The 7,500-nt window shown below is 36.2% G+C and overlaps 1 long non-coding RNA gene and 1 pseudogene across 1 annotated transcript in view; one reads left to right on the top strand and one right to left on the bottom strand.

The window, feature by feature from the left end:
• Positions 1-4,902, top strand: part of LOC118763971 — a 6,385-nt gene extending 1,483 nt beyond the window's left edge. Inside the window, exon 2 of the long non-coding RNA XR_004999744.1 lies at positions 4,853-4,902. This is a non-coding gene — a long non-coding RNA (uncharacterized LOC118763971). The remainder of the gene's footprint in view (positions 1-4,852) is intronic.
• A 2,446-nt stretch (positions 4,903-7,348) lies between these two features.
• LOC115213271 overlaps positions 7,349-7,500 on the bottom strand; it is a 986-nt pseudogene continuing 834 nt past the window's right edge.

Genomic DNA, 7,500 nt, shown 5'->3' with positions numbered 1-7,500 from the left:
TCATATCATTTTATGTAGTTTCAGTATTCTATTTAATTTCTGCATCATTTAACATGAAAGTTATGAAGGCGTACGTGTCCTTCCATATGTTTCTACTGAAATAGAGAGTGTTCGTGCTACACATGCTTCGCCATCCATTTTGTAAACGTATTTTGTCATCCATTTTGTAAAAAAGCAAAACAAAACTGAATCAAATAACAATTTACGAGGTAAAGAAACGCATTCTACATCAACATAATTCGTACATTATTTACATTATTTACATTTGACGGATATTTGTCCTCATTTTTGTTGTTAACACAACGTTTCGGCTGATATACCCTCCAGCCTTCATCAGGTGTCTTGGGAAAATTTCGAACCAGGGTTCTCATTCCTAAGGTATTTTTGGATGTTATTATTATTATTGTTATTGTTATTATTATTATTATTATTATTATTATTATTATTATTATTATTATTATTATTATTATTATTATTATTATTATTATTATTATTATTATTATTATTATTATTATTATTATTATTATTCAGGTCACTGCCTGGAAGTGAACTAGGAATCTTGGGGTTAGTAGCTCGCGCTCTTAACCACTATGCCATATGTCCGTGGGTATATGGCATAGTGGTTAAGATTCCGAGTTCGATTCCAGGTAGTGACCTAAATAATAATAATAATAATAATAATAATAATAATAATAATAATAATAGTAATAGTAATAATTATAATAATGCCCTGATGCAGTACCAGACAGTGGCTCTCATGGCTTCTGATTTTAACTGATTGGAAGTGTTATCATGTACATTGTTTTGTCTTGGTATAAAGGATGGGCTAAAGCAAATATTCTGCTCAATACCACAGATTTGCTAGTCAGTTGTTTGACCTTAACCAGTTGACCATGTCCCTTAGTGGCTGACAATATGTGCATCTCTGATCACAAGCAGAAGTAGCGGGGCAGCATCATAGCCGTATGTTGAAAGGAATTCTTAGAGGTTTGGATAATTCATCTTTGGAAACATGGGTGGTTCGTTCAACATCCTTAAACAGTCCTTATTCATGGACCTTTTGAGCGGAATGGGTTACCCGACCTGAAGAAAATTCTAACTGTGCCCCACCTGCAAGTTCATGCGCTGTTTATCTTGATATGAGGTCACCATGTAACGCACATATGCTTGTGATGCATGTGCCTGGTGTACCCTTATCAGACGGGTAGCCATGATGGGTATACTGGGCTTCGTGTATTTTACCCCAGTGTCACTTTGATTGCATGCACTACTCTCTCACTCAATAATAATAATAACATCGAAAAACACCTCAGGAATGAGAACCCAGGTTCGAAATTTCCCCAAACCACCTGATGAAGGCTGGAGGGTAATCAGCTGAAACGTTGTGTCAACAACAAAACGATGAGGACAAATATCCGTCAAATGTAAATAATGTACATAATTCCTCATATCTTAAATATAGAACTGTATTAACACAATTCATATTTGACCTGCCATGTCATCGAAGACTAGGGACTGGGTTTTTGTTGTGTTTCGCGAACAACGTATGATAAATAAGAATGCGTAGCCTAGAGTTGGGGGTTTTGCGCTCACGTTGATTTAATTTCTGCATCATTTAACATGAATGCTATGAAGCCTTACGTGTCCTTCCATACTTTTCAACCAGAATAAATGGTGTTGGTACCTAATCAAAATATACGCGTACTTCGTCATCCATTTTGTAAACGTTTTGCCATCCATTTAAAACAAAGCAAAAGAAATAAAAAAAAAGCAACGATTTACACAGTAAAAGAATCGTATTTCATTTTCGATATAATTCATATTTGAACTGTTATGTCATCGAAGATTAGGGACATGATTTTTGTCGTATTTCGCGCGCAACACACGTCAGATTTTGCGCTCATGTTCGTGAGATCGTGGAGTCCCCAGCACGGATGGTGCCATTATGTTCTTAAGCAAAACCCTTCATCTCACGCTTCCCCGCGATCACTTCGATTACGTGACGTGTAGCATACCATGCATCTGTCGATTTAATGGAGGGAGCAAATTCATGTACAACACAAATAATTGATCATTGTAAACGAACCACTGGTGTAAATTACAAGCCTCTCATGTGTCATCCACGATAGGAGAGCCCACATATGACTATAAGCTACTAATATAATTAATCATGTGTTTTCTTCTCTCCACCTCTCCATTTGTCTGCCTCGATTGGAAATCATTTAGCTGCTATAATACTTTTACTATTTCTGAACTTCTTTAAAACACTCACACACCATTTAGTTAGGTCGGTGTTGTATGAATATATATATATATATATATATATATATATATATATATATATCACCGTGATCACCGTATCCGACCAGGCCATCAGATGGTGCTACACATCGCTGATCACAATGCGCTTCACATTGTTTTAACCTTCAACTGACGCCAACCCGCTGGCTAAGGGAGCAGGCCAACAGAAGAAAGTGTGAGAGAAAGTGGTGGCGACTGAGTAGAGCAGGGATCACCACCACTCGCTGCCGGAGCTTCGTGGAGCTTTAGGTGTTTCCGCTCACTAAACACTCTCAACGCCCGGTCTCGAAATCGAAATCGCGATTTTACAACTGCCAATCCGCTGCCCTGGCCACTGGGCCATTGCGCCTACACACACACACACACACACACACACACACACACACACACGCATATCATTCATGTTGTTATTTATTAAATACAGTTCGATATAGTTTGCCGCAAGTAATTAACTATGAAATTTTCATATATACCACCCACGGATTTCCCATTGGAACCAACGAGTCTTATTACAATATGCTATACTCCTGATCTTTCTTTGGCTGCAGTTTGGCCACAGCGGGTAAACACGATTTATTTCTCATTTGTTACTGCTGGAACGTTGAGCAGATTACTGTCTCAACTGCGCAATATTAATTTTAAAACTGTCCATGTTTATTTTTTCATTCTATTACGCCTACCTTCTCAATTTTTGTTTAGCTATCGCAGTTGGCCGCAATTTTGAGACGATATTTGCAACTTTATATTTCGCCTATTGTAAACATTTGTTTCAGCAAATTTAAAGACAATAACTGCTCTTTATAAGATAATATTCGTAAAATAAGGTAATTTGTGCGCCGAATGAAGGTGTCAGTTCTTTTGATTCAAATAGGACCTTTTTCGAAAATGCACTGGAAATTGTAAATGAAATCAGATTTCTTAACATTTTCTATTTTATTTTTATTTTCATTCAACTTAGCAACTTCTTCAATTTTTCAGTATAAACACAGATTTTCTTTTTAATTTTTTTATATCTCTATTTTCCACTTTCTTTCATTCTATCTTTCTTTGAACAATAGTTATTCTTATTTTTGCTTTTAATCGTACTTCCCTCTAAAATTTTCATCTCATGTCCATGTGTTTTTTATGTGTATTTTTTCCTTTTTCAACAGTTATCATCTACAAAAAAACCCAAAAAAACCAATAGTATAGTTCTGTGTTACTTGTGTCGTGAAGGCGCATGGCTCAGTGGTTAGAGCGTCGAGGTTGTGAGTTCGAATCCCGGACCGGGCTGCGTGTTGTGTTCTTGAGCAAGACACTTTATTTCACGTTGCTCCAGTTCACTTAGCTGTAGAAATGAGTTGCGACGTCACAGATGCCAAGCTGTATCTGCTGTTGCCTTTCCCTTGGATAACACTGGTGGCGTGGAGAGGGGAGGCCGGTATGCATGGGCGACTGCTGGTCTTCCATAAACAACCTTGCCCGGACTTGTGCCTGGGAGATTAACTTTCTAGGTGCACTCCCATGGTCAGTCATGACCGAAGGGGGTCTCAGCAACTTGTGTCGTAATTGCCATCATCAACATCGTCGTCGTCGTGGTTATCATCATGGTCATCATCGGGGACGAACATCATTATCGTCCTCACCGTCGTCGTTATCATCATCAAATTACGTTGAGAAATTTCTTAATGATCATGAGGGGTTGTGCTGGATGACGATGATGATGGTGATGATGATGATGAGGATGCTGATGTGGTGGTGGTTGACATAATGATGATGATACGGTGATGATAATCTTGATCACGATGATATCTTTATAATTCTCTCTCTTATCCTCCTCCTTCTTCTCCTCTTCCTTAATCTCTTCCTCCTCATCATCTTCCCCTCATCATGATACAATGACGCCTTTTTTATAACTCTTGTTTTCAAATATTCCTCTTTTTCTATTCTTTCATGATCTTTCATATTTTGTTCTTTCCATCATTGAATTTAAACAAACTTCAGTTCAGTTATTTCGTTTTCATTATTATTTTATATTCATTTGCATTCTTTCTTTTTCATTATTGTTTAATATTGATTCCCCGTCTTCCTTTCTCTTTACTGCTTTTTTTTCTATATATAGTCTTCTCTTCTTTTTCAGTATTATTTTATATTGATTTCAGTTCTTTGCCTTTCTTACTTTATATTAACTCAGTTACTCTTTTTATTTCAATATTGTTTTATATTGATAACGATTTTTTTCTAGCCTTGTTTTATATTGACATCATACTATTCTTATTATTATTTTATGCTAATTTCTATTCTTTCTCATTATTGCATTAATATTGATTTTACTTCTTTATCATTATTTTTACTACAATGATTGCAGTTCCTTTTCATTATTGTTTTATATTAAATTCAGTTTTTCTTCATTAGTTTCTATCGGATTCTGTATATGGCCTTCGTTATATTTTTTTGCTCTGCACTCCCTTATATATCGTCTTTTATCGGTTTTAGTTATTTTCTTCTTCTTGTTGGTTTATTTCTTATTTTAGTTCTATTGTGTAATATGATTAAATGCCTTTTGCTTTAGGGTTTTACACTAGGGCTCACGATTGGATGAATCAGTAGAGTGTCTAAAAAGAAAAGAAAAAAGAAAGGAAAAATTGCAGTATTTCTGACTCTTTACGTTCGGAGTTCAAATCGTGCCTATAAAATAACGCACTGGAACCAATGGTATCGACTAATCCTTTCCTATCAAAATTGCTGTACTTGGGCATAAATTAGAAATAATTATTTTTCCATATTAATTGCTGTTTTTTCATTTTCGTTATTAGCTTTATTTTGACTGCAGCTTTACATCTTGCATCCAGACATCCCTTAGACATCATGACTTATTTCTGGTTTGACTTTTAGTCAGAAGAAGAACAAGAAGAAGAAGAAGAAGGAGATAAAGAAGAAGGAGGGGGAGGAGATAAAGAAGAAGAAGAAGGAGGAGGAGGAGGAGATAAAGAAGAAGAATAAGGAGGAGGAGGAGAAGAAGACGATGAAGAAGAAGAAGAAGAAGAAGAAGAAGAAGAAGAAGAAGAAGAAGAAGAAGAAGAAGAAGAAGAAGAAGAAGAGACTTATGTTGCTATGGGTAACATTTTCGCGTTTATTATTAGCTACAAGCCAATAATAAACAAGTAAAGAATGACCAATTTGCTAACAAGTATTGATTATTATCGCAACTGGTCTTTCGGATATACTCATTCATCTAAACAACTTAAATTAAATAACTGTCCGAACTTTAAGCACATCACCCTTGTAATCTGACAGAATGTAGTATTTTTTAAGCCAATTGTCTGTGACTAATACAGTGTGCTTAGTGACCTGGAAAACATGGTAAAATATGAAAACAAGTATTTCTGTTGAAACATTGGATTACTGACACAAGACGAGCAAAACAAATACGCAATATGAAACGAAACTCGCATTGATATTATGGATATGACGAGGTGATACTGTCTTAAATTATTAAATTATTAAAGTCGTAGGACAGAGAAGAAAGGAGGAAGAGGAGAAAGTGTTATAACAGCAAGACGGAGTAAGCGTAGGGCCCTTGTGCTTTACACTGTTTCCATAATAGCGAGGCTGATATAGTTTGGTTTTAAACTGAAACTTTTCTTACTTTTAAATTGTACGTTTGAGGAAGGGGTCGTGCCCACGGCTTTGCAGGTCCTCCTAGGCCAGTGATATTTATGTCTTTATTGTTTCCTCTAAACAATTGCAAGTCAACATCTAGGATAAATGTATGGAGGATATTCCAAAGACATGGAGATGATTCGAAAGACATGAAGAAGATTTCAGCAGAAAAAAGTACGTACGTAACGAGATAATCCCAAGGATCTGTGGTCTGAGACGGAAATATTTATTAGGCATTTAGGTTGGTTGGGTTTCAACGGGAGTAACATGCACTTTGCTAGTTGTAGCAATTTTTAAGACAGTATAACATGAATTGAGTGAAATCTGGCTGCTACTTCCAGCAGAGCAGGCGATCGCACTTCTAAATGATAAAAGGAACTTGTTTACATGTTTATATTTCTTTCACAGCCAGTCTTTTTCATATTTAAATATATTTTAGTCCTTATAACTAGTGTTGTTCATAAATTATATATGAATTAATGAGGAAATGTCAAAGGGACACATTTGCAAATTATGCAGCCCACTGCAATGATAGTCTAACCTAGTGGTCTTCAAACTTTTTGCTGGAAATGAACCCCAAGGAAACATTCCACTGGCTCGAGGAACCCCTGTGCAATAATTTAATAGTCTTATGCACACATATCTGCACACATATCTGCACAGGAGAATTAAAAATTATTGCCGATTTTAGCAGTTTTGTAACTTCTTGCGGAACCCCTGGACTGTACTGGCGGAACCCTGGTTGAAAACCACTGGTCTAACCTATGGCCCCCTTATATAGCTGTAGAGTATTCTACACTGTTTGACCAGGGAAGGAAACTGGTTAAGTTATCCCCAAGGAGCAGTAAACAAACAGTATTAATATAAGTACTCTATATATTCAAGAAGTGTACAAAAACGTATTTTGCAAGCAAACTGTTGAACAGTGATTTCGAAGAATAGTTAATGTATAATTGCGGTGCTGGCTGCATGAAAATCAGGGAGATGTCATGCAAAGGGAATACGATGAAAAAGTGCAGCAATCAAAGTAATCATCAATGGGCATTGGTCAAGAGAATGTCCCACAGTATAAGATGTACGTAGAGTATAACATAATCGTTTCTATCATGGATTGAAAGCTTAGAATTGGGTGTAGGGAAATAAATGATTATATCGACTCCAATATTTGATAGGTACTATATTTTTTTCGAACACAAGTAAACAAGGGGCAAAGCTGATCTCTGCGGGATTTGGACTCATAAGACACGGAAGAAATAGTGGTAGACAAAGGCAACGACTCTTTAACAAATCAACTGATCCAGCACACTATTATAACGTAATATAATGTATTAAGTTGTCAAGAAAGTTCTTGCGGTTTTTAATCTTTAAATTCAGATGCACATATCTCGGCTCAAATAAAACTTTATTAATCGAAATAAACACCATCAGAATCAGCACACTTTTGCCAACGCGAAACAAGTTTATTCATGCCAGTAGCGTAAAAATCTTGCGTTCTGGTGGCGATGGAGTCGTTGAAGGCGTGTTTTGCATCGTCATAGTTTTTGAAGCATTTCTCAC

The sequence above is a fragment of the Octopus sinensis genome, linkage group LG6 (genome assembly GCF_006345805.1).
Source record: "Octopus sinensis linkage group LG6, ASM634580v1, whole genome shotgun sequence".
Classification (NCBI taxonomy): Eukaryota; Metazoa; Mollusca; class Cephalopoda; order Octopoda; family Octopodidae; genus Octopus; species Octopus sinensis.
The sequence above is the reverse complement of the archived record's forward strand: the minus strand, read 5'-3'. Positions and strand labels throughout refer to the sequence as shown.